This window comes from Chlorocebus sabaeus, chromosome 7 (genome assembly GCF_047675955.1).
Source record: "Chlorocebus sabaeus isolate Y175 chromosome 7, mChlSab1.0.hap1, whole genome shotgun sequence".
Taxonomy (NCBI): Eukaryota; Metazoa; Chordata; class Mammalia; order Primates; family Cercopithecidae; genus Chlorocebus; species Chlorocebus sabaeus.
In genome coordinates, this window is record NC_132910.1 from 135,478,808 (window position 1) to 135,504,702 (window position 25,895).

Here is a 25,895-nt window from a genome sequence, read left to right on the forward strand (position 1 = left end):
ATACACCTCAGGGGAGTTCAGGGCTGAAGATTCAAATTTGGGAGATGGATTTTTGCAAATCTCCTACCTCCTTCTCAGGTGTTAGGTTAAGATTAGGAGAGGGTAGAACTGCTTCTTGACCTACCAGAAATGAGTAGCAGATGCTATTTGTTCACTCATCCTTTTTTTTTTTTTTTTTTTTTTGAGATGGATTCTCACTCTGTCACCCAGGCTGGAGTGCAGTGGCGTGGTCTCGGCTCAGCTGTTATTTAACCCAATATATCAAAATTATATCAAAAATTAGTATTATTTCAACATGTGACCAATATAAAATTACCGAGATATTTTACTTTCTTTTTCTCATGCTGTCTTCAAAATCTGTTGTGTCTCTTACACATGGCACATTTCAGTTCAGACTTAGCCGCATTTCAAATGCTTGATAGCCCGGATCTAGAGAATGCTGTAGAACTTGGCTCCTTGATGTCTAAACCCCTCTCTTGTCTCCTGCCCATTGGCTATCTCCTGACCTCGGGGGACTGTTGGGAGCTCCAGTGTGCTGTAAGATAGTGAGGTGTAAACCCTGGGCACATAGCCCCAGAACAGAACCCCAGCCAGCAATGGCAGCCAGATGATAGAGGTGCCATCATCACACACATCTATATCTAGCTGTTCCTAGCCACACCTGGATTAATTAGTGACCACTGGAGGATGGTTGCTGTGTTTTAAAACTGAGAGCATTGCCACCATGTACCATGGTAAATATGTTTGTTAACAAGGTAAAAAAAATGTCTTTTTAGTAAAAGCAACTTTAATCCTGGTGTCTGCCCCGACAACTCCCCTTGTCCTGTTTTCCTGGCACTGGGTGCTGACTGTTATGCAGCATTTCTTCTCTGAATCCCACTGCCTGGGCACAGGAGAGTCAGAATGTGTTTGGTGACTGAACGAGCTCGAGAATGGGAGGCTTACTCTGTGACTCACAGGAGCAGAACGTGTGGGATTTTTGACATTGATTCCTTCTTCGAATGACAGATACAGAAAATGACGAATGCTCTCTCTTCTTCTCAGGAGCGCTCACCATGGGCGCTTCTTTCTTTAACAAGTATGCGTCATGGCTGGCTGGCTCCTCCCCATAACAAGCAGTTTAAAGGTGAACAAAAATAGGTCTTGACGATAGCAGCTTTTGGAAGCCTAGGTGCGGTGCAGAAGGCCAGACAGGAATGGCCTGTCTTCCACTGCAACATGGGGCTTCATCGGAAGCACCGCTGCTGGGGAGCAACCATCTCCTCCTGACCATCGCAAGCTGCCCAGGCAGACATGCTCATAGCAGCATCCGTTTCCCTGCCTAACATTCTACCAGAAGATTCCTCCACGTCTACGGGCAGACCCAGGCCAATCTTGGCATGCATGTTCAAGTTTGTCTGACCTTTCTATCTTTCGCCTTCCTCTTCACTAGAGAACCTGAGCACTAGGGTCTCCTTTATTATTTGTTTTATCTTATTCTCTCTTTTTTTTTTTTTTAAGGCAGGGCCTTGCTCTGTCACTGAGGCTGAAGTGCAATGGTGTGGTCATAGCTCACTCCTGGGCTCAAGTGATCCTCCAGCCGTGGCCTCTAGAGTAGCTGGGATTACAGATGTGCAGCACCATAGCCAGCTAATTTCTTTTCTTTTCTTTCTTTTTTTTTTTTTTTGGAGAGATGGGAGTCTTTCTTTATTGCCTAGGTTGGTCTCCAACTCCTGGGCTCAAGTGATCCTCTTGCCTCAGCCTCCCGAAATGCTGGGATCACAGGTGTGAGCCACCACACCTGGGCAGATTCTTCTTTAGGTTCCTGAGCCTGGAGAGATGGCTTGCCAGGACATCTGCTGCAAAGGAATGAGATAAGCTGTGATAATCTGGGTCCTCCAAGAAGCAGAGGCTGTAGATTTTATCTATGGCCTGGAGAAAAGTGGGGTGACCATTAGACTGCAATGCAAGTCTGACTCCAAACGAAGGAGAGGAAAGGTTGTATGGAGGTCTCCTTGGTTCTAGGGAAAGTTCAGCAAGGCAGAAGGGAAGTGCTGAGGCAACATTCTAGGCAGAAAAGCCCCATGTCTCTCAGGAAGGGCCTGCCTAGTGTCCCTGCCATGCCCCACCATGGGCGGGGAGCGGCCCATGGAAATGGAGCCTCAGCATGGACCAGGATGGATTCAGAGCGTGGAGTGGCAGCTGGTGCCCTGGACCAGATGTGCTCCCAGCTGGAGGCACTTTCTCACAACTGCTATGTAGGCCTGGGTCCACGTTGTTTCATGAGCAAAAGCCGTGCGGGTGCTGCCTGGCACATATGTAGAGCAAGTGCCACATGATACGGTGGAAGGTGCCCTGGAATTGGCACCAATGTCCCAGGTCATGTCCCTGATCTGTCGCTTATTATTAGTTCATGATCTTAAGTGAGTCACTCAACCTCTCAGAGCCTTGGTTTCTTGATCTTAAAATAATACCTGTCTTATAGCATGGTTGTAGAGTGAAACTAGCTCTCGTGATAAGGAGTGCTTTGTATAATGTTGACACAAATGCACACGTTGTAACAAAATCAACGAAGCACAACTGTTAAAGACCAGTGACAGGAGCTCTGGAATTTTGCTATAAGCAGTCTGTGGCAACGATAGAGATTTGTCTGTCTCTGTGGTTATACTTGCACGAAACTGCACACCATGCCAGTATACAAATTCTACAGGGTCTCAGTCACTTAGCAGATGTCAGTTATCTTGACTGTTCTGGGAAGGTATTTATAAAAAAAAAAAACCAAAAAGCATTTCAGAAAAGCCTATTTTTTTTAAACAAAAGATGGCTATTCTGCAGCTGCTGAATAATTCAAAGTCAGCAGTAATTCATAGTGAGTCAGCGGTAGCTTCTTACTGCTTCCCACTGCTTTTTTTCCTTTTCTGCCTCTAAGATGAGGAAGACACTGGTGATGAAAGGGTCAAGGTGTTTTAATTCCCGGAAGTCCCTTGATTTTGTGCGTGCGTGTGTGCGTGTGTGTGTGTGTGTGTGTTTTCTTTCGAGATGGAGTCTCTCTCTGTCACCCAGACTGGAGTGCAGTGGTGCGATCTCGGCTAACCACAACCTCCACCCCAAGGGTTCAAGCAATTCTCTTACCTCAGCCTCCCGAGTAGCTGGGATTACAGGCACGTGCCACCACGCCCCGCTAATTTTGTATTTTTAGTAGAGATGGGGTTTCTCCATGTTGGCCAGGCTGGTCTCGAACTCCTGACCTCAAGTGATCCACCTGCCTCGGCCTTCCAAAGTGCTAGGATTATAGGCGCGAGCCACCGCGCCTGGCCCCTTGGGTTTTATGTTAGGGAAATATGGAGATCTGAAAGGCTGTGGAGCAACCTGTTAGCGATGATGGGTGAGCTCACAGGCACAGGCGGTGGCTCCAAGGCCTCAGCCAGAGACCCAGATCCCAGCGCAGATTAATTCATTCTGTCAACGATTCTAGGGGATGGGGAGACGGGAGCTGGAAAAATAAACTAGAAAGACTTCATGGGTTTCTTTCTATATAGATGAAGGTTTCAGAACAAGGTAAATTTTATGCAGGAAAAACGGGTGGCAATAGATGATCTAGTGTTAGAATCTCAGCATGGCCCTGGGGCTGTGAGCAAGTGAAATTAGAGGAAGGACTGGTGGAATCTCAGCATGGCCCTGGGGCTGTGAGCAAGTGAAATTAGACAAGGGAGTGGTGGGAACGGGTAGCCAAGGTTGGAGGTCGAACCAGAGTTGAGTGATTCACACCATTAACAATGACTGACTGTGAAGAAACAGATCACCCCACCTGAGGACAGCCCCAAAGGAAGACGTGCTTTTACCACCACCCAAGGATGAAAGGCAGTGATTTCTCCTTCAAATCCAGCCCCAGAGCTGTGGCTCTCCTCACCAATTTTCCTTTCCCTCTGGCCATGCGGCCTCTTCTGCTCCACGGCCAGTTCAGAGGACACGTGACTCCTGCAGGAGGGGACAAACCAGTCACCGTGCAGAAGCCTGACTAAACCGGGCTTCTGACACTGTGGGCCTCAGACTACCCACATCAGCGCCAGGTGGGCAGCTTGTTAAGGAGGCAACTGCATCAGCCCAGCCAGATCTGCCCATTCAGAATGTCTGGAAGGGGACTCCAGAACCTGCATGCCCCTCCCCCATCTTCCTCAAGGGATCCTTTTGCACACAAAAATGTAAGAATCACTGGGCACGGTCACTCGCACCTGTAATCCCAGCACTTTGGGAGGCCGAAGCAGGCGTATCACCTGAGGTCAGGAGTTCGAGACCAGCCTGGCCTACATGATGAAACCCATCTCTACTTAAAATATAAAAATCAGCCGGCATGGTGGTGCGTGCCTGTAATCCCAGCTACTACGGAGGCTGAGGCAGGAGAATCGCTTGAACTCGGGAGGCAGAAGTTGCAGTAAGCTGAGATCACTCCAGCCTGGGCAATAAGAGCAAAACTCCGTCTCAAAAAAAAAAAAAAAAAAGTTTCAGATCAAAAATCCTGTGACTTCAGAATCCCAATTTGAGAAAAATGATCTTATTTCTCAGTAATTTATAGTATTAAAGGTTTAATCTACTTTCTCCCCTGTCAGTATTTTCTCTCCATCTTTAAGTCCCAACAAATTATTTATAAAATAATGTATGGGCTGGGTGTGGTGGCCCACACCCGTAATCCCAGCACTTTGGGAAGCCGAAGCGGGTGGATCACCTGAGGTCAGGAGTTTGAGACCAGCTTGGCCAACATGGAGAAACCCCGTCTCTACTAAAAATACAAAAATTAGCTGGGTGTGGTGGCATGTGCTTGTAGTCCCAGCTACTCGGGAGGCTGAGGCAGGAGAATTGCTTGAACCCTGGAGGCGGAGGTTACAGTGAGCCGAGACTGTGCCATTGCACTCCAGCCTGGGGGACAAAAGCAAGACTTTGTCTCAAAATAATATAATAATAATAATGTATGAAGTTTATTATGTGCAAGAACCTATGTTTTGCGTGGAGGAAAAACATATGAGGCAGCCTGCCCTTAAGGTGCTTCCAGGCCAGAAGAGGAGGAGCTGAAAAGGTGTGGAACCAACTTTGCCACAAGGCAGAGGGCGCTCCCAGGACTGATAATCAAGGAAGCTTCCCTTCTGGGTCAGTTGATAAATACCCTAAATATCAATCCTGGCAATAAGTACTGTATAAATGATAGAATCAAAGGTCTCCAAGATTTTCGAGGAGGGAGACAGGAAAACTGGTGGGGGCAGTGAGAGAAGCTTCAGAGAGGAAGTGGCATTTGAGAGAGGCCTTTAAGGACAAGTCGTATTTCAATGGGTAGAAAATATTCTGGAAGAGATGGCATGAGAAAGGCATATTAGGGGGAAATGCAAAGTGTATTGCAGAACAGGGGAAGTTCATTTTGGCGTGAGTGGAGAGGGCCTTCACTGGAAAGCTGGGATGGTATATCAGTTATCAGTTGCTGCATAATACACCACTCCAAAATCTAAAGGCTTAAAGCAACAACAGTCATTGCTTTTGCTTGTGAGTCTACAGCTTGTCTGTGTTCCACCCTGTGTCAGCTTAATGGGACCTGGAGAGACCACTTTCAAATGGGCTCCCTCACATGACTGGAAGGTTGGAGGTAGCTGTCTGTTCTTCGTGTGGGCTTCTCTATGGTTTGAATTTCCTTACAGTAGTTTGATTTCAAGAGAGCCGGGTGAAAGCTATATTGCCATGTATGACGTAGCTTTTGGAGTCATAGTATCACTTCTGCTGCAGTCACAGGATGACATCCAAATTCAAAGAGAGAGAGCAAAGACCCAGGCTCTCAGTGGTGGAGTGCCAAAGTTATCATAGGAAGAGAATGTGGGAAGGGAGATATTGTCACAGCCAATGCTGGAAAATACATGTAAAACTCTAATGCATGAAATACACAAAAACTCTAATCAGGTATTAAATAATAATATAAATTTTTTTTAAAAAAACACAAATTTCATTATATATCACAATAACCTTTCAAATAGGCAAAGCAAATATTATTTGTATTTTGCAAATAAAGGAACACAACTCAGAGAGTTGGAGTAGAAAGGCAGATTTGCAATGAATTTAATGAAGTTTTCACTTTTAGAGCCCCTCATTAGCACTGACACCTTCTTCTGAGCCCCAGAGGGGACCCAGAATTGTGTTCACATGGTCATATGTTTCGTAAATGTTCAGAGGTAAAGTATCTTTACTACAACTAGTTAAGTCTGCTGTACCTTCACTTTAGCCTCCCCTCCATCACATTTCCCCTTGCATCAGGTGTTACTGGGCATTTTGGAGACCCAATTAAGGGGAAATTGAGTTATAGATACATTTAGTTTTGGTGGAGTAGGTTATAATAATGTGGTTTCCAGTAACTTCAACATATGGTTAAGTTATTACTGGGCACCCCAGTGAGGAAATGACCTCCAGGAATACTCCTATGGCTTACTGACTAACAGCACTGTGATACTAAAGTCCAGGACCAGAGGTCGTACTGTGGTACGACTGTATCTTCTAGTACCCAGAATTCTCATGAAAATATATGGGTAGTGGAGAAAAACAAGATTTGAAAAGTACACCACCAGAAGCTAGTCTGTGGAGAATTCTTCCAATCAGACATAAAATTACAAGGACAATACCTTTGTGTATAGATCTGTCTTTTAAAATCTTTTGAATGTTTCACATATTCAAAGAACAAACAAGATGAATAAGGTATGGCAAGGTTACAGGATTAAGAGCAATGTACAAATATTAATTGTATTGTATACAGTAGCAATGAGCAAACCAAAAATGAAATTAAGAAAGTAATTTCACTTAAGATAAAAAGACTAAAATACTTAGAATTAAATTTAACAAAGAAGTACAAAACTTATACTGTGAAAACTACAAAGCTTTGTTGAAATAAATCAAAGAAGAAACCAAATAAATGTAAAAACAGTCTATGTTCATGGATTGGAAGATTTAATATTCTCGAGATGTCAGTATTAACATAACAAGATGTATGTTATACTTTAGTTTTTAAAAAATGGACAAAAATGTGGTGGGATAGTTGAATATGATTCATCCTTCCCAGGCCCACATGACCCGAACACTATGATGCATTATAATGGCAGGGAGAGGAATTTTGGATTCAACCTGATCTGAATTGGAATCCTGGCTTTATTATTTACTAATGTATGTCTTTCCTCATTTTTTCTTGATGTTGCCAGTTCTGATTTTCTTCATTTGCTCAACAGAGATAATAAATAGCTACTCCTCAGGTTTGCTGTGGGGATCAGATGTGATACAAGTAAAGGGCTGGCACTACTGGTTTCCTAAACCCAACTCCTTTCCTTCTTGCCCACGTCCCATGCAGGTATTGGAAAACCCAAGCGTTGACTCTCCAGGCCAACCTTGCACCTAAGAACACCGTGGGAAATGAGGTATCGTCTCACACCAGTTAAAACAGCAATCATTAAAAAGTCAGGAAACAACAGGTGCTGGAGAGGATGTGGAGAAATAGGAACACTTTTACACTGTTGGTGGGACTGTAAACTAGTTCAACCATTGTGGAAGACAGTGCAGCGATTCCTCAAGGATCTAGAACTAGAAATACCATTCGACCCAGCCATCCCATTACTGGGTATATACCCAAAGGATTATAAATCATGCTGCTATAAAGACACATGCACATGTATGTTTATTACGGCACTATTCACAATAGCAAAGACTTGGAACCAACCCAAATGTCCATCAGTGACAAATTGGATTAAGAAAATGTGGTACATAAACACCATGGAATACTATGCAGCCATAAAAAAGGATGAGTTTGTGTCCTTTGTAGGGACATGGATGCAGCTGGAAACCATAATTCTCAGCAAACTATTGCAAGAACAGAAAACCAAACACCGCATGTTCTCACTCATAGTGGGAATTGAACAATAAGATCACTTGGACACAGGGTGGGGAACATCACACACGGGGGCCTGTTGTGGGGTGCAGGGAGTGGGGAGGGATAGCATTAGGAGATATACCTAATGTAAATGACGAGTTAATGGGTGCGGCACACCAACTTGGTACATGCATACATATGTAACAAACCTGCACGTTGTGCACATGTACCCTAGAACATAAAGTATAAAAAAAAAAAAAAGAACGCGGTGGGATGTGGTTACAGACAGTGAGAAATCTGCTGGGGATGTCTGGAAAAAGGCCATACCTGGCAGGGGCCACTCCATGGCCTTCTTGCTGCCTTGAATTTGGATATGAGCCTGGGTGGCAGCAGCCGTCTTGTGACTGAGAGGTGGCAAGCAGGAGGAAGAGGCTAAGAGAGTAGAAACACTGTTGAGCTGCTGACGCACAGTGAGTGCCACTTCTCCACGCGTCTCGCTATTTGACTGTTACGCTAGTGCAAGTTACTTTTCTAGTCAGAGTGCCTTCATAACTGAAATACGCTTTAAAGTATAACTACTATTATTAACTGCAGCATAAGTTTTCTATCGCTGCTACATGATCACACCCCCTGCTGTGTCAGACTGACCAGTGGCCAACTAAACACGACAGCAAGTACTGTTGCCAGCCTCTGCCTTCTTGTACTTGTGGAGTTCGTTTAAATCTAAATTCAGGACTCACCCTGTTATATTTTATCTCCTTAGCTTTTCCCCTTCTTTTCAGAGAGTTGCAATTCAAATTAGCATTTTAACCTCAATTGACATACGGCTGTGGACCAGTTAGGAATCATTGAATCATCCCCCCCCTTTGGAAAGCATAAGAGCCTGTAATTGCATTGTATATCAACTCTCTCCTATCCCCTCCCGCTCACGTGCGTCAACATCTCCTTTCTCTCAGAAAGACCCCATCTTATTTGAGGTGATATTTGAGTCCACAGTTCCTTTTAGGGTACTGGGGACCTTTTCGGTGGTAGGGCGGAGAGTGTGCACCACACAGACTAGTCACCAAGAGTCACTGCAGTTACGTCCATGTATCCTGTGCTGGTGAAGGGTGGGTGGGCTTCATGCAAATCTCTGCTTGGCTGCAGAGTCTCCCAGTGAGATGAGCACGGGTGCTTTGAAGTCAGTGTTGAAACCCCAGAAGAGCAGGAAATGATGCTGTTCCTGCCCAAAGGCGGAATGAAATGCAAGGGAAGGAGGAAAACATTATGATATAAGTATTAAGAAAGAGGCTGTTTATGGGAACTCTCTGGAAGACTGGAATTCAGAGCCACTGCCAATTAAGAAAGTTAATGATGACTGCAGTAGGTTTGCAGAAAATGAAAGGAAAGTGAGGCTATTTAATTGCCACCATAATAGAAGAACTTGTAGAAAATAGGAATAGGATCACAATCATTATTAACTCATAAAAAATTTATAGGGTGCCATTTTTAATATGACACCGTGCAGGGATACTGCAGTCTAGCGTTACCTCCAGTTTAGACAGGCTGAATTACATACAGTTTCTCATCTGTATGAGATAAGGTGATGTAAATTGAAGCTGATGGGACTAGTTTATTGGATAAAACCAACAACAGAAGGGAAATAAGTAACTGTTTATACAACGTGGTAACTATCTACATTGTTCATTAGCAGACAATGTTTGTAACTGGAGATGAAACGCATTACGCATGTTTGGGAAAGTAATAAATGGGATGTAACCATGGAAGTCCTATGCTTAACCGGGGTTGGTGGGGGGGTGGGGGCGGGGATTTAGAGAACTTCAACTAGACAGGCTTTGTGGAGAAAGTGTGTGTCTAAGAATTACTTGCAAGGTGGGCTGAGTCAGGGAGTTTGTTCCTGGTGCATGCTCCAAGATATGTTTGATAACAGTTGAGTACAACTCATGACAGAATTATACAACCCCAAGATACAGTTGGGTAGTTGGGTAACAGCTGAGTATAATCATAATGGAAGAGATGAAGAGACTTTTTGAATGTGTTTGAGAGGAGTGAAATGAATCCTACAATGATAATAATAATAATTGCTATTATTTTTTCAGACACGTGTTAAACCAGAAAAAATAAATCAGGTGAAAGAATCTTCATTCCTGGTGACACCTTAGAAGAAGAAACAGACAATCTTGGATGGATTTGTTAAAGATCAGAGGATTCATAATGTCATCCAAAATGGTGGGATTGGGGACAAATAGATCAAGTTGATGAGTGGGGTAGCAACAGTGAGACCTGAAAGAGAAAACAAGAGTTAACAGAACCCAGACTAAGTCCAGGACTAACCTGCACTGTAAGAGGGTGCAGGCTCAGGGACCAGTCGATGAAGAGTTGTGCCATAGTAAGGAGTAGGGATGAACTGAAGCTCACTCAGGATTATCAGCAGTGTTGGCCTCTCCAAGAACTAAAAATAACCTCCTTCTTTGTCTTGCTATTACTTCAAGCCACAGCCGAGTTCTCTCTGTATACTTACACCTCAGATGAATGGGCAGTGCCTGTGGCTGTGGCCAGTGTCTTTTACTCCTACCTGGTTCCTCCCAGTCTGTGTTCCACATTGTCACTGCCCCAACTGCAGAAGCCTTTTCCTAGTCCTTAATCTGTTCTCCCCATAGCACGCCTCGGCACAGTAGACCTCGTTCGCCCTTTGAGGAACCCCTTCCTGTTACCTCACTGCTGTGGTCTACGTGACCATCTTACCTCTTCCTCTGCATTTTCCTTGTGTCTGTCACTGACTCTCTCCCGTGTCCTGCTCCCCAACTGTGGACATCCCAGATGTGTCAATCCTCATTCTCCAATCTTCTCTCTTTATACTAGACTCTAATTCACCTTTATTCATCTGTATTTCCAGAGTCAAGTTTTGATTGTGTATATATAACCAAATGGCATATATCTCTATCTGCCTATCACCTATCTATCTATCTTTCTATCTATCTATCTATCTATCTATCTATCTATCTATCTATCTATGCCATCTCATTTCATGTCTTCAGGAAATATCTGTTAGCTGTTTTTCTCCACATTATCATCCTTAAGCACTGTTGCAGCAGCAGTGGTGGTGGTGGTAGTAGTAGTAACAGCAACAACATCTATCGTATAGTAAATGCTAACTATATCTCAGGTACTTTAGTAAAATCTCATTTAAGCCTTTCAATGCTATACATTGATGTTGCTGTTGAACACATTTTACAGAGAAGGAAACAGAATCTCAGCAGGTTTAACTGTGGTTCCCAGTCACACAGCTAACACAGAACATGGCCTTGAACTCAGATTGTGTCTAATTAAAGTTTGCCGTTCTATTTCTGTGCTAAAACACCTACGGCAGTCCCTGTTGCTTACTAGGTGAGGCCCAGCATCCTCACTGACCATCCTGGATCTCCATGACATAGCTCCACCAATCTGCCCCAGTGACTGCCTTCTGCTCTCAGAGCAGCACCTCCTTAACCACCTTCACCTTCCTACACAGTGAATGAAGTACAGACATGAAATCCTGATTCTGCCATTTAGTACTTCTCTAAAACTGACTTCTTGTATTTGTAAAATACCCACCTCATAATCTCAGGATTGCTGTGAGCATCAGATACAATGAATGCAAAGGGCCCGGCACGGTGCAAGGGTCAGGACAGGTGCATAACGAACAGGACCCACTGAGTCTGTTACTCGTATTTCTGCTCCTGTGCCTTTGTTTGTGTTATTCTCTGCATATGAAACGTTTGTACTTCCTATTGCCCTAGCCTGATGGTGCTTAGGGGTTAAATTCCATCTTTACTAAACGTTTCCTTGGCTGTAGCACACATTGATACCTCCCCTCTGCAGTTCTGAACGCACTTTCTGTCTTTCTGTACACACCACGTGACTGCTGTCATCTATTGTCTTATTCTTGAATGGCTTCATGTAAGTGAGCTTCATAAGTTACTGGTGAGCTTGCTTGTATTTCTTCTGTTCTCCTCTCAAAGCTACTGGCACAGTGTACCAAAGTGATTTGTTCATTGATTGATAGAGAAATAAAAACATTGGGACAAATGAGAGAGAAAAAAGGGCAAATTGGATATTATCTTGTTTGATTTCAGTTGGCAGTCGATGATTTGTGTTCAAATTATCCTGCAGAGGCTTGAACCAGGAGGGGAGGTTCAGAAAACAGATGGTGGGAAAGAGACACAGATCTCTGTATTATGGAGCTTTGACTTTAAAATTATTTCTCTTAAAGAAGAGATAGACCCAAAAGGAAATGATCTGAGATAAATTTCCAGGGAACGGTCATGAAGGAGGCTCCTGAAGACAGAGGTACCGCGGGATATGAAGAGGCAGGGGGCTGGGAATGTTGAGAGAAGACCCAGGCAGTCACGCCTGTAAGTTACGGAGGTGAAAACAGGAAGCACATTTCAACAGAAAAGCCATACCTTACATTAAAGAAGTGAGATTGTGCCTGTCGCAAGAGCGAGCGGGAAAGCCTGCAATAGCTCAGGGACCCGGTGAATTAGGTTACGGGGAGCCGGGGGCCTCTTTTGTTAGCTGCTAATGAAGGGAATTAGATAACCATGTTATTTTGAAAGAAAACAGATTATGTTTATTGACGATCTAAAAGAAGTGAAAAGGGCTAGGTAAAGATGCCATGTTTTGGATTCTGATGTTGAGTCACACCAGGGTGTCCATTCTTCTGTATTCACGAAATGCCCAAATAGGGAGAGGTCTTGCCAGGCCCGTGAACTTGCCACTGTGGGTGAACAGCAAAGGTACACTGAAAGGAAACGTGTGTGTTTGTGACTTTGAGCCTTTTTTCCTATTCTGCTGAAGGTTAGGAAATTATAGGTTATATTATTCGAAATGAATACAGAGTAAATGGTAGGAGGATTATAAATCACCTGTGAAGTGCCATCTTTGACCATGCCATATAGCAGCGCTACCCAGAACACTCCAGCCTCTAATTTGTTCAACTTAAAGAATAAGAGGGATGTGTCAGTCAGGGCCTGCTAACTGCTGTGTCAGACAATCCCAGATCCGTAATGACTTACCTCACAGTCGTCAGCGGTTAGACAAGCAGTCTTCCCCACGGTGGTTCGGAGACACGGCTTCTTTCCTGCAGTTCTCCAGTCTTCAGTACAGGGTCTCAAGATCATCTAGCATCATCCGGTCAGCAAATATCAGAAGAGGAAAGACAGCTTCCTTAGTCCCTAAGAGACAGCATCTCATTTTCACTACATTCCACTGGTGAGAACTACTCATGTGGCCCCACCTAGATGCAGTGGTGACTGGAAAGTTAATTTGATTGTGTTTCCAGGAAAAAGAGATAGGTTTGGTGAGTCAATCTCTCTAGAGGAAAATACAGAATTGGGTTGGATTAAAAAAAAAATCCAGGCTGAGCACGGTGGCTCACGCCTGTAATCCCAGCACTTTGGGAGGCCGAGGCAGGTGGATCACCAGAGGTCAGGAGTTCAAGACTTGTGTAGCCAATATGGTGAAACTCTGTCTCAATTAAAAATTTAAAAAAAAAAAAAAAAGCCGGGTGTGGTGGCGGGCGCTTGTAATACCAGCTACTCAGGAGACTGAGGCAGGAGAATATCTTGAACCCGGGAGGCGGAGGTTGCAGTGAGCCGAGATTGTACCACTGCACTCCAGCCTGGGTGACAGAGCTAGACGCTATCTCAAAGAAAAAAAAAAATCCAGGTAATGATTTATATGTTTCTGTCAAGCAATATGCCTATAAACATGGAATGATTTAATTTTCAGTTTCAAATACATGTTTTGGGTTGTGAAGACTCAAAAAGCTTGTGGGTCTCTTTGTTTTTGTAAAAGTATATGAGTAAACGAGGATTGCAAAAGTTTACTTGCTGAATGAATGCATTAGTAAATTAATGACACTTTCGCCTGTACTGAAACAAGAACATAAGGTCATGACTCATGGTCATGTGGGAGGAAATAATTCGCTTATCAAGAAGCAAAGACATTTTAAACATCTAAAAAGCAGAAATGAGAAAGGAAGCATGAAAAATAATCATTTAACCAACAGTTACAGTACCTACTGAGAGACAGAAAGTACAGGGCATTGACATAGTTTAAATCCAGTGACTTATGTGTTTCCTAATAGAATCAGAGTGATATTGCATTTTAAAGGTTATTTTTATTATTTCATGTCTCTAAACCATTTTCAGAGGGAAATTATCATAGTTGTCACAACAGTAGCTTAGTACACAAGGTTGATGGTATTTTACAAAAGTGTCAAAAGTGGATTTTAAAGTTTAAAAAAAAAGGTCTGGGTGCAGTGGCTCTTGCCTGTAATCCCAGCACTCTGGGAGGCTGAGTCGGGCGGATCACCTGAGGTCAGGAGTTCGAGACCAGCCTGGACAACATGGTGAAACTCCATCTCTGCTAAAAATACAAAAATTATCCAGGTGTGGTGGTGCACACCTGTAATCCCAGCTACTCTGGAGGCTGAGGCAGGGGAATCACTGGAACCCGGGAGGCATAGGTTGCAGTGAACTGAGATTGCACCACTGCACTCCAGCCTGGGTGACAGAGGGAGACTCCATTACAAAAATAAAAAAATAATAAATAAGATTTTTAAAAGATCAGTGTGTATAGCTTACATGAATAGAAAAGATGATTCTCGAACAATAGCATGAGGCATATGAGTTGCAAATGAAGACTAGAGGTCTTCATCTACAGCCGAGAAAATCCACACAGTTTTAAGAAGTCATATATTTAATGCTCTGTTTTTTTTTTGTTTTTTGTTTTTTGTTTTTTGATGTAGTCTTGCTCTGTCATCCAGGCTGGAGTGCAGTGGCACAATTTGGGCTCACTGCAACCTCCGCCTCCTGGGTTCAAGCAATTCTCTGCCTCAGCCTCCCGAGTAGCTGAGATTACAGGCACCCACCACCACATCCAGTTTCACCATCTTGGCCAGGCCAATCTTGAACTCCTGACCTCGTGATCCACCTGCCTCGGTCTCCCAAAGATCTGGGATTACAGGAATGAGCCACCATGTCCAGCCTAATGCTCATTCTAGCTAGAAGGAAGTAAAGCCTCAGAGCAGTAAAATGATTTGCTGCATGTCACAGTTGTAGTAAACAGTTCAAGTCCACTCCAAAAAGAGATACTAGCAATCCTAGGGTTTGTCAAAACCCAGGCTCTTCAGATAACAAAACATTCTAGGTTCTTTGACAAAATGGGGGATGGGAAGTAAGGAGGGGAGGGCCTAGTGTCTGAAGTTGCAGGTCATGGAAGGAACTTGCCCTCAGGCCGGCAAGGCCTAGGAGTGGGGGATGCAGGCGGCCTTCAAGTGCCTAGGAGTCAAGAGCAAGTGCTGCTATCCCCTGAAATCTGTTTATGGCAGGAACTGACACTGTGGGTCGGTTCAAGTCCCCAAAAGGGGGCCAGGCTGGAGGCTGAGAACACAGATGCAAGGCCCCCCACTGGCAGTCATGACCAGGCCACAGAGCCCAGGTCAGGGCTGCTGGCTTATTCTCACCCGCCCCCGGGATGTGAAGAGGGGTGCAGAGACTCACGTTTTACACCCACGGAGCCCGGGACTGGGGTGTTAGAAGTGGGGTAGATTCAGTGGACACAGCAGATTAAGTGCATGTGAAGAGCACCCCAGCAGCTCTGCGTCTCCCAGAGGTCCCAGCTGGTCCTCTGAAGACGCGGGATCACAACTCGACATCGTCACCTTGGGGTTGTAGACCCAGGCAAGTTGTTTGTACTCATGACAGTGCAGCTCCTTTCTTTGAAAGAGGGGAATAAGACAGCTGATAAGTAGGCTGGACCTCAGTGAGCTCACCATGTGCAAAGTTCACACCTGGAGCAGATGGTGGAGTTGCTGGAGGCTCAAAGGCTCTGAGGCACGCGGAAGTGGGTTCAAGGCAAGAGACGGCAGGGCAAGAGGAGCTGTCACACTTTCCAGTCACCTCCTCTCTGGCACCAGCAACCCATCTTTCCAGAGTTTTCCTCACAGTTCAATTACACATTTTCTCCCCATATGATAAAGTGTTGGGTTAGACCGAGGCCTTTAAGAAAGGGCTAACTACCTAGATAATATCATAACCTCTATCTATTTAAGTAAAATGTTACTAACAGCCAACATTATTGAATCTTTCATCAGTTGCCAGGTTCAACGATATGTATTCTTTTTTAAATCTTCATTACCCCTCCTGAAGTGACCCCACAAGCTGGTGTCTACGACTAGCCCCAATTTACAAGTGGGGACACTGAGGCACACAGAGGTTACAACCACCGAGTGGTGGAATCAGGACTTGAACACAGGAAGCCTGAGCTTTATAACCTCCAAACTACATAGCCTTCCTTAGAGAGAACGACTGGATCACGAACAAGTCAGAATAGAGAGGAGAGAAGAAATTTTCCATGGCAGAGCTGATAATTGGAGATTTTGGGAAGAGGGAGATAAAAAGAATTGAAATAGAGAAGAAAAATCCATTTTTGTGGGGAAAAATATAGAAAGTAAGATTTGTCTTGGAATGAGATTAAAATGAAACCATCAAAGCTGGTTTTATTCATTCATCATATACTCATAAATTAAACATCCATTCATTAGCTAAAATTAAACATGCTATCAGCCTTGAGGGGACTCACAGTCCAAAAACCAGATGTTCATACACTTCCAAAATCTAGTTCAATGATGAGAGAGGTTTCTGACAGAGAGGGAGTGGAAGTTACTGCCTAAAATAGATCCTGAGGCCAAGGGATACAGAAGAATAACAGTAGCCAAAGATGCCAGGGATCATCGTGTGGATCTCTTTCATCTCTTACAGCACGGGGCACAGGCTGCCAGAGATGAGAGAGAGCTGCGGGGTCTGAGGGATTCCTCCTGTCTCCGCACTGAGGAGGTGGGGCGCGGGGCGGTGTCCCTTTGCAGTCATGATCAAGGAAGCAGAATTTCATTCATCTGGGTCAAACTGCCTCACCTAATATTAGCCAAGATCAGACGAGAATGAACAAAAACTTACGGTCAATTAGTTGGGGGTGGAGAGGAAATGTAGAAACGAGGCCACTGGGGACTTCTTGCATTGCAAAGCCCTGAAATTCTCCGTTTTGCTATGTTGCAAGAGGAGCCCCAAATTAGCAATAATTTCTTGGAGGAAAGGTGCTGAGGCCTTTCATTTATTAACCTCTGCCTGATATTTTCAGATAACTTTTCGAGTCTCTAGAAGGGTGATAGCCTGGTATAAGCAGAGGAGGGGTCAAGACAATTATTCAAGAGCTATTGCAGGACTACTGTTAAAAGAGAAGCTCTGGATCTTTTGAACACTGATGTAAACGACCACTGGGTGGAGTGAGGGGGGTTGACAGATTACTGGAGTTCGGGTGCCTCTGGAAGCAAGAAAGCTCAAAGCATAGCTGGGAGACAGCAGGATGGCAGACTGAGCAGGCGCCACTCTCTTGCTCCTCCTGCACCCCTCCCTCATCATCATCGGACCTGGTCCTCTCTGTATTTATGAGGTGTGTGCTCACAGCATAAGCCCAGGAGGAAGAGGAAAATTAACAACCATCTCAGGCCAACGTTGATCTCATAATTGCCTCCCTTCTTCCCTTTATATTTTCCCCACACATAAAAATACAATGTCCATTGGAAAAATTTGGAAAATATAGAAAGGGGCAAAAACGAAAGAATCTTCTTATAACCCCAGTGTCCGTTACCCCCTCCCCTAGAGCAAGGGGCTGTTTGTCTTGTTTATCAAGCTCCGTCCCCAGAACGAGAAGAGTAACTGGCACAAGCAGGGGCTCAATAGAATTAGCTTTTTTCAATGAATCAATGAATACTCTGAGATTACACCTTAATATCTCACTACACATTGTCCTATGTCTCAAAGCATGTGCTTTTAAAAAAATCATGCATACAGTTTTTTCTACGTATTTTCTATTGTGGTAAAATGTTCTTAACACAAAAATTACCATTTTAGCCAATTTCAAGTGCATAATTCAGTGGCAGTTTCTTCACAAGGTTGTGCAACCATTACCACCATCCGTTTCCAGAACTTTTTCTGGAAAAATAAACTGAAACTCTGTACCCACCAAAACTGAAACTCTGTACCCACCAAAGAATAATTCTCCATTTCTGCTTCCCCCAGCCCCTGATAACCTCTATTCTACTTGCTGTCTCTAATAATTTGCCTATTCTAGGTAACCCCTGTAAGTGGAATCGTAGAGTATTTGTCTTTTGTGTCTGGCCTATTTCACTTAGATAATGTTCTCAAGGTTGACTCAAGTTGTCACATGTAGTGTTATTTAATTCCTTTTAAAGGTTAAAGAATGGCTGGATGTGGTAGTTCATGCCTGTAATCTCAGCACTTTGGGAGGCCGAGGCAGGTGGATCGTCTGAGGTCAGGAGATCGAGACCAATCTGGTCAACATGGCGAAACCCCGTCTCTACCAATAATACAAAAATTAGCCAGGCACGGTGGTGCGTGTCTGTAGTCCCAGCTACTCGGGAGGCTGAGGCAAGGAGAATCGCTTGAACCCAGGAAGCAGAAGTTGCAGTGAGTCGAGATCACACCACTGCACTCCAACCTGGGCGACAAGAGCGACACTCCATCTCAAAAGAGTAAAATAAAGAAAAAAAGGCTAAAGAATATTCCATTGCATGTATGTCAATGCTAATGTTGTTTCTCATCCATCTGCTTTTGATAAGCGTTTGGGCTGTTTCCAGCGTCTCTAGTTTGCATATCCTTCTTTCACTTTATAATTACTAGCATTTCTTCATTTTATTAAATTGCCTTCTGCCAGTCTCACTATAGGTGGGCATGGTAATCTAATCATTCTGGGGTGTGTGTGTGTGTGTGTGTGTGTGTGTATGTGTGAACATTTAGGTAATTTCATACTTTTGCCACGGCAAATAAGGCTACAGCACCCTCAGACATAAAACTTTAGCCAAATGTGTGATCAATATTATTTTCAAAAGATAGATTCCTAGAAGGTGAAGCACTGTGATGGAGGATATGAAATTCTAAACATCTCCATGTTTTCTTTCCAATTTGCTTGTCAAGTGGCTTTCCAGACAGGTTGTACTAGTGTGCACTCTTCCAGGTGTGCATAAAAAATTAGTTTATTACACTCTTGCCAGCATGGAGTGTTATCATTTATGATGTCTTTGCAATTTGATTGATGGAAAATGGTGTCCTGTTGATTTAATGTGCTTTAGATTGGTTACTTGACCTTCCTCTGGGGTAATGCCTTCTGTTTATGGTCCTTTTAATTTTCCCATAAACTTTAGAGTCACCTGGTCAACTGACACAAAAAAATAAACCTGAAACTTCTTTCGTTTTTGTTTCTTTTAAGATGGAGTCTTGCACTGTCGCCCAGGCTGGAGTGCCATGGCGTGATCTCGGCTCACTGCAACCTCGCCTCTCGGGTTCAAGTGATTCTCCTGCTTCAGCCTCCAGAGTAGCTGGGATTACAGGTGCATGCCGCCATGCCCAGCTCATTTTTGTATTTTTAGTAGAGACAGGGTTTCACCATGTCGGCCAGGCTGGTCTCGAACTCCTGACCTCAAGTGATCCACCTGCCTCAGCCTCCCAAAGTGCTGGGATTACAGGTGTGAGCCACTGTGCCCAGCCTGGAACTTCTTTTGAGTCTGTAGATGAATTCATGGAGACTGACATATTCTATATTACAATATAGAAGCTACTAACCCATGAACATGATATAACTTTTCACTTATTATGTTTTAAAATTTCTCTTAATAATATTTTTACAGTTTTACTGAAGGTGTCTTACATGCCTTTATATAGGTTTACTTTTACATTGTTGATGATAAGCTTAATGCTATTATAAAAGGTATAATTGATTTTTTATATTTTCGTTTGTTGTTGTGACAAAAATATAGAATTGGTTTTTGCATCTGTATATCCAGCAACCTTGGTAAACTTAAATTTAGTAGTTCATCTGTAGATTCTTCGAGATTTTTTTCTTCTTCTTCTTCTTCTTTTTTTTTTTTTTTTTTCCCAGACTGGGTCTCCCTCCGTCATCCAGGCTGGAGTACAGTGGCATGATCATGGCTCACTACAAACTCAAGTGATCCTCTTGCCTCAGCCTCTCAAGTAGCTGAACTACAGGCATGTCACCATGCCTGGTGTTTTTTGTTTTTTTTTCCTAATTTTCTGTAAAGATAGGGGTCTCCCTATGTTGCCCAGGCTGGTCTTGAAATCCTAAGCTCAAGAGATCCTCCTGCCTCAGCCTCCCAAACTGCTGGGATTATAGACGTAAGCCACCATGCCCAGTGGATTTTCTATGTACATCACTGAATTGCCTGTAAATAGGAACAGGTTTAGTCCTTGTGTTCACATTCTTATGCTTGTTTTCTTTCTCTTGCTCATCAGATTGGCCAGGACACTCTTGTCTATTCTCAATTTCAGAGGGAAAGTTTTTAACATTTAATAAAAATGTTTATGTAAGTTGGTGCATTTTATCAGATTCAAACAGTTCTATCTCTATTTGCTAAGAGATCTGATCATGAATGTATATTGAATTTCATTAAATTCCTTTTCAGCATTTATCTAGAAGGCAGTGTTATGTTTTCTCTTTTTTTCTGTTAATGAGATGAATTTTACGTTTTCAAATATTTAACCATTCTTACTCTTGAAATAAGTCAATTTGGTCACAATGTATTCACCTTTTTAGACATTGCTGTTTTAGTTTTGCAAGAATGACAACAACAAAAAAACCCATGGGCCAGGCATGACAGCTAGTTCTTTGAAAAGACTAGCAAAGTCCTAAGTCCCTGGTGGGATGGATCAAGGAAAAGAGAGAAAGTTTATATATATATTTTTATATATAAAAATTAAAAAAATAAATATATATATATTTTATTTGTTTTCTATTCCATTTAGTTCTCCTCTTTCATACTTTCTCTCTTTTACTGTCTTTGCATTTAACTTGATATTTTTCTAACTTTTTGAAACAGATGCTGGAATATTACACAATACATACTATACATACATAATTAAAACATATATATGTGTAGGTTTTTATCCACAGCTCCTGTCTTATAATTCACGTAGCTCCTGTTACAGTCTTGTAATAATGTTGGGGAACTTCAGGCCTCAGAAGCAGGACTCAGAAAACAAATTATCTCTCTTTCTCTGAACTTCTCCTTCCCTCCTTTCACTTGCTCAAGGCTGGGCTCAACTATTCCCCCATGTGACCCTGCGTCATAAGACCCTCATTTCAGAAGGGCTCCTGCCCCACACCCCGGAAGAATGTATGCCGTACAAAGAGGCCAAGAAAAATCTCAACAGGCAGGCCTTGCTGGGGGTCCCCACTCAGTCTATTCGTATCAGATCAGATCCTTTTTGTCCAATCACATATCTACATGGTTGTCAAGCATGCCTGCCCAATGAAGTCTCCATAAAAGGCCCAAGAGGATAGGGTAGGGAGAGCTTTAGCGCTGGCCAAGCACGTGGAGGCTCCTGTAGGAGGCGCACCCTGGAAAGACCTGGAAGCTCTGTGTCCCTTCCCCCACACCTTGCCCTATGCATCTTTTCATCTGTGTCCTTTGTAATATCCTTTATATTAAACTGGTAAACTTAAGTGTTTTTCTGAGTTCTCTGAGAGCAAATCAATCAAATTCAAATTGGGGATTGTGGGAACACCAACTCGAAGCTCATTGGTCAGAAGCTCCTGAGGCCCAGACTTGCCGCTGGTGTCTGAAGTGGGAGCAATCTTGGGGACTTTGCTTCAGCCTGTGGGATCTGACACTCTCTCCAGGTAGATAATGCTGGAGGTGAATTGGAGGACACCCAGCTGGGGTGTTGGCTGCAGAATTGCTTGCTTTCTTGGTGTTTGGGGAGAAACCCCCATATTTGATCACGGAAGTCTTCTGTGTTGATTGTTGTCGTAAGAAAGAATAGCAATAAAGCACTTTGAGTGTGTTTTTTCCACTCTCAGAGATGCTTACATTATTGTTTTTGAGACTTTTTTTTTTTTCTATTGTGTGTACTATATGGGTATAAATTTTCCTCTGTGGCTTTAGCCACCCATTACCAATAGTCTTTGTAATATTTTCATTTTCATTCTACTAAAATATGTTCCAATATACATTGCTTTTTTCTTCTTTGATTTATGGATTATTTAAAGAATAATTCTTAATTTCCACATATGGAGGGATCTTCAAATTATCTTCTTATAATCTATTTATAATGTAATTCTCCTAGCCAGACAGCAACCATTTTTATTTCAAGTCTTTGATATTTGTTGAGATTGCATTTAGAATCAGCATGTGGTAATTTTTATAAATACTCTAAGTGTGCTTTCAAACAAATGAATTCTACAGCATTAGGTGAAATAGTCTTTATATGTCAGGTAGATCAAGTTTGTTAATTGTGAAGTTCAAATCTATTTTTTGGCTTTAAAAATATGTATTTTAATTTTAATTAATTAATTAATTTTTTGTGATAGGGTCTTGTTCTGTCACTCAGGCTGCGGTACAGTGGTGAGATCATAGCTCACTGCAGCCTCAAACTCCTGGGCTCAAGCAATCCTCCTGCCCTAGCCTCCCAAGCATCTGAAACTACAGGTACATAGCAGTGTACCAAACTAATTTTATTTTTTGTTTTGTCTCATAGCCCAGGCTGGTCTCAAACTCCTAGGCTCAAGCAATCCTCCCACCTTGGCCTCCCAAAGTGCTGAGATTATAAGGTGTGAGCCACCTTGCCTGGTTTTTGTTTTGTTTTTGTCTTCTTAATGAGAGAGGTATGTTAAAAGCTCCTACTATGATTGCAGAATTCTTCATTTCTTTCTGTCATAAGGTTAATTTTTGTCTCACACATTCTGAGGCTATGTTATTAGATGCACACATTTGAGTAATTATTATATCTTTCTGGTAAATTAGATTATAGATTATCATGAAATATTCCTATATATCTCTAGTGATTATTTTTACCTTAAAGTCTACTTTCTCTTTTTTTTTTTTTGAGACAGAGTTTCGTTCTTATTGCCCAGGCTGGAGTGCGATGGCACGATCTTGGCTCACTGCAACCTCCGCCTCTCAGGTTCAAGCGTTTCTTCGGTCTCAGCCTACCGAGTAACTGGGACTACAGGCATGCACCACCATGCCCAGATAATTTTGTGTTTTTAGTAGAGATGGGGTTTCTCCATGTTGGTCAGGCTGGTCTCGAGCTCCTGACCTGAGATGATCCGCCGGCCTCGGCCTCCCAAAGTGCTGCGATTACAGGCGTGAGCCACGGCACCCGGCCTTCTACTTTCTCTTGTATTAATACAGTAACCTTGGCTTTTTCGGGTTAATGTTTGCATAGTTTATTTTTTCTCTTTCCTTACTTTCCATACTCCTGAATTCTGTATCCTTATCTTTGTTGCGTGTCTTCTGCAAGCAGCATGGAGCTTTTTTCTTAATCAAGATAAACTACCTGGCCATTGCTTTCTACTATTCTATCAAGCTGAGTTGTATTCTACTGTGCTGATATTCCGTGATTTGTTTATACATTCACCGTTTCATGGACACTGGAAGTGCTGGGTCACATGGTAATGTATGCTTAGCTTTTTAAGAAACTACCACATTATTTTCCAAAGTGACTCTGCCATGTGTTTTGCTTTGTACATATTTAAGCCTCCAAATATTTTTTTATGATGATTTAAACCATCGATATTCACTTACAGTCCTTGTGTGATTACCTTTCGGTTTTTTCTTCATTCTTTTCTGCATCTCTGAGCTGCCATCTGGGATCACTTTCTTTCCGCCTGAAATCTTTCGGTATTTTCATTAGTGCTGGTCTGCTACTGCTGAATTCTCTTCATTCTTGTTTATCTGAAAATGTATTTAACCAACATTTTAGAAGACATTTTGGATGAAACATAGATTACAATTATTTCCTTTTGGTAGTTTGAAGATATCATTCTGTTGTCTCCTGGCCTTATTGCTTCTGTTGGAATGTTAACTGTCGGTCTTATTGCTGTTAATTTGGAGCTTATTTTTCTTAGTTATTTTTAAGGCATTTTTGCCTTTGGTTTTCAGCATTTGTGCTACAGTGTGCAAAGGTGTCATTTTCTTTACATTTACTTTCTTGGTTTTATGGCGCTTCCTGAATCCAGTTTGATATCACCCACCCATTTTGGAAAATTCCCAACTGTTAACTTGGCAAATATACCTTCTGCTAATTCTCTCTTTCTTCTGCTCTGAACACCAAGTTACTCATATTTTAAAACTTTTTACTGTATCCTCTGTTTCTTAGCCTCTTTTCTGCATTTGTTATTAGGTTTTTAAAATCTCTCTGTGCTTTTATTTTGGATATTTCTTACTGACCTTTCAGTTCACTAATTCTCTTTTCAGTTGTTAAACTCATTATAGAGTTTTTCTATTCCAGAAATTTCATTTAAAAATCATTTCCAGTTTTCTACATAAATTCTGAACCTTGTCTTTTATATCAGTGAACATGTAAAGTGCAGTTATTTTAAGGTCTGTGTGTCTGATAACTTAGATACTTGGAATTCATTTCTTTATTGTCTATTTTTCCCTTAGCTATCTACCACATTAACTTGTTTCTTCAAATGTCTGATTATCTTTTAATGAGTGCCAGGTATTGTATATAAAAAATTGTAGAGATAAATTAAAGTCTGAGATGTTATTATCTTTCAATAAAGAGGGAAATTTTTTCTTCTTGTTAGCAATCCCAGATGACCTTAGTCTAATCAGAGATTGAGATGATTTGAATCTGACTCTAGCCCCTGTGAAGGTCAGCCCACTTATAGTTCACTCTTGGTCTTAGAGTGTAGTCTTCTAGCTTTTCCAAAGCTTAGGGGAATTACTAGAATCTCCTTCTCTGGTATTGTACGAGCTCCAGGTATTTCTCCCAAGCTTCATGAGCTCCTCAGCCTCTCATCTGCCTAATGCCTGCTCATCTCTCTGTATTTCCTTCTTTTCTAATATCTTGGCTTCTTGATTCTGCACCAACTTCGCAGTTCCCGGATGCCTTCAAACATTTTCAAAAAGTAATTATTAGCTTTTCTAGCTCTCAACAAGAGGATTAATCTGAATTACTTACACTCTCACAACTAGAAAGGGAACTCCCAGGAAGGAAGATGATTAGGTATAAATGAAAAGAATCAGAGTAAAGGAAAAGGCAACCTACAAAAGAAAATCTTAGAAATCATGTGTACATGAACTTAACATGTTTGTGTTTTATATAAAGAGCATAAGATGAACAGAAGTGAAACATGGTATAGTCTCACACTATTTCCTTTATCTTTGATTACACACACACACACACATACACACCCCTCTATAATAATGTCCTTACTTTTATACATTTACCTGGGAAGTGTAAGGACATTTGTTATATAAACCCAAACTGTTAAGGTATTAGTGAGAAACTCAGAGGAGAAAAAGGAAATTATATGCACTGCAGTTACTCAGGTAATAAAACAAGAAAATAAGATGCAATTGGTCAATTACTAGGGGATAAAAAGATTGTCCTTCAAAAATTGATCATCCCGTAGAAAAATGTGAGAACAGTGAAAACCTAAAATATAAAAATTTGGATAACTGTATGGTGGCTGTGAGAGGGGGGAAAAAAAAGCCAAACTAAGAGCAAGGGAATACCATCAAAACCAAAAGTAGAGCAGTGCTTTTTTAACAAAGAAAGAAATCTTAAACATTATCATCAACAAAAATAATAGAAGAGGAAGTAGTAATAAAATAGAAATTAATGAAAGTAAAGTCCTTAAGCAGAAAACTCCCTTAAATATAAATTCTTGTTGAAAAATCAGTCTTGTATAAGGTAATCTGTTATTCCCTGCCTCAATAGTTACATTGAATATCACAGATTCCAACAGCTTTGGGTACTTTGGTACTTTATAATCAGTTACTTAGGCTCACCACTTTCTACCGTCTTTTTTATTGAATAGATGGAAATATAAAATGTGTGTGGGAGCAGGATGAGTTTATAGAGACCTGATTCATCCTGAACGATGTTCTTGGAATAAATTCCTGATATAATTTTTATTTTCCTTGTATCGGATTCTTTTTCAT

The 25,895-nt window shown here is 42.2% G+C and overlaps 1 long non-coding RNA gene across 1 annotated transcript; it reads right to left on the minus strand.

Moving 5' to 3' along the window:
• Positions 1-259: 259 nt before the first annotated feature.
• On the minus strand, positions 260-13,366 carry LOC119620560 (uncharacterized). Its single transcript, XR_005237040.2, has 3 exons — positions 12,919-13,366; positions 8,189-8,293; positions 260-1,838 (listed from the first exon to the last, which is right to left on the minus strand). It is a non-coding gene; the product is annotated as an uncharacterized lncRNA (long non-coding RNA).
• Between the last annotated feature and the right edge of the window lie 12,529 nt (positions 13,367-25,895).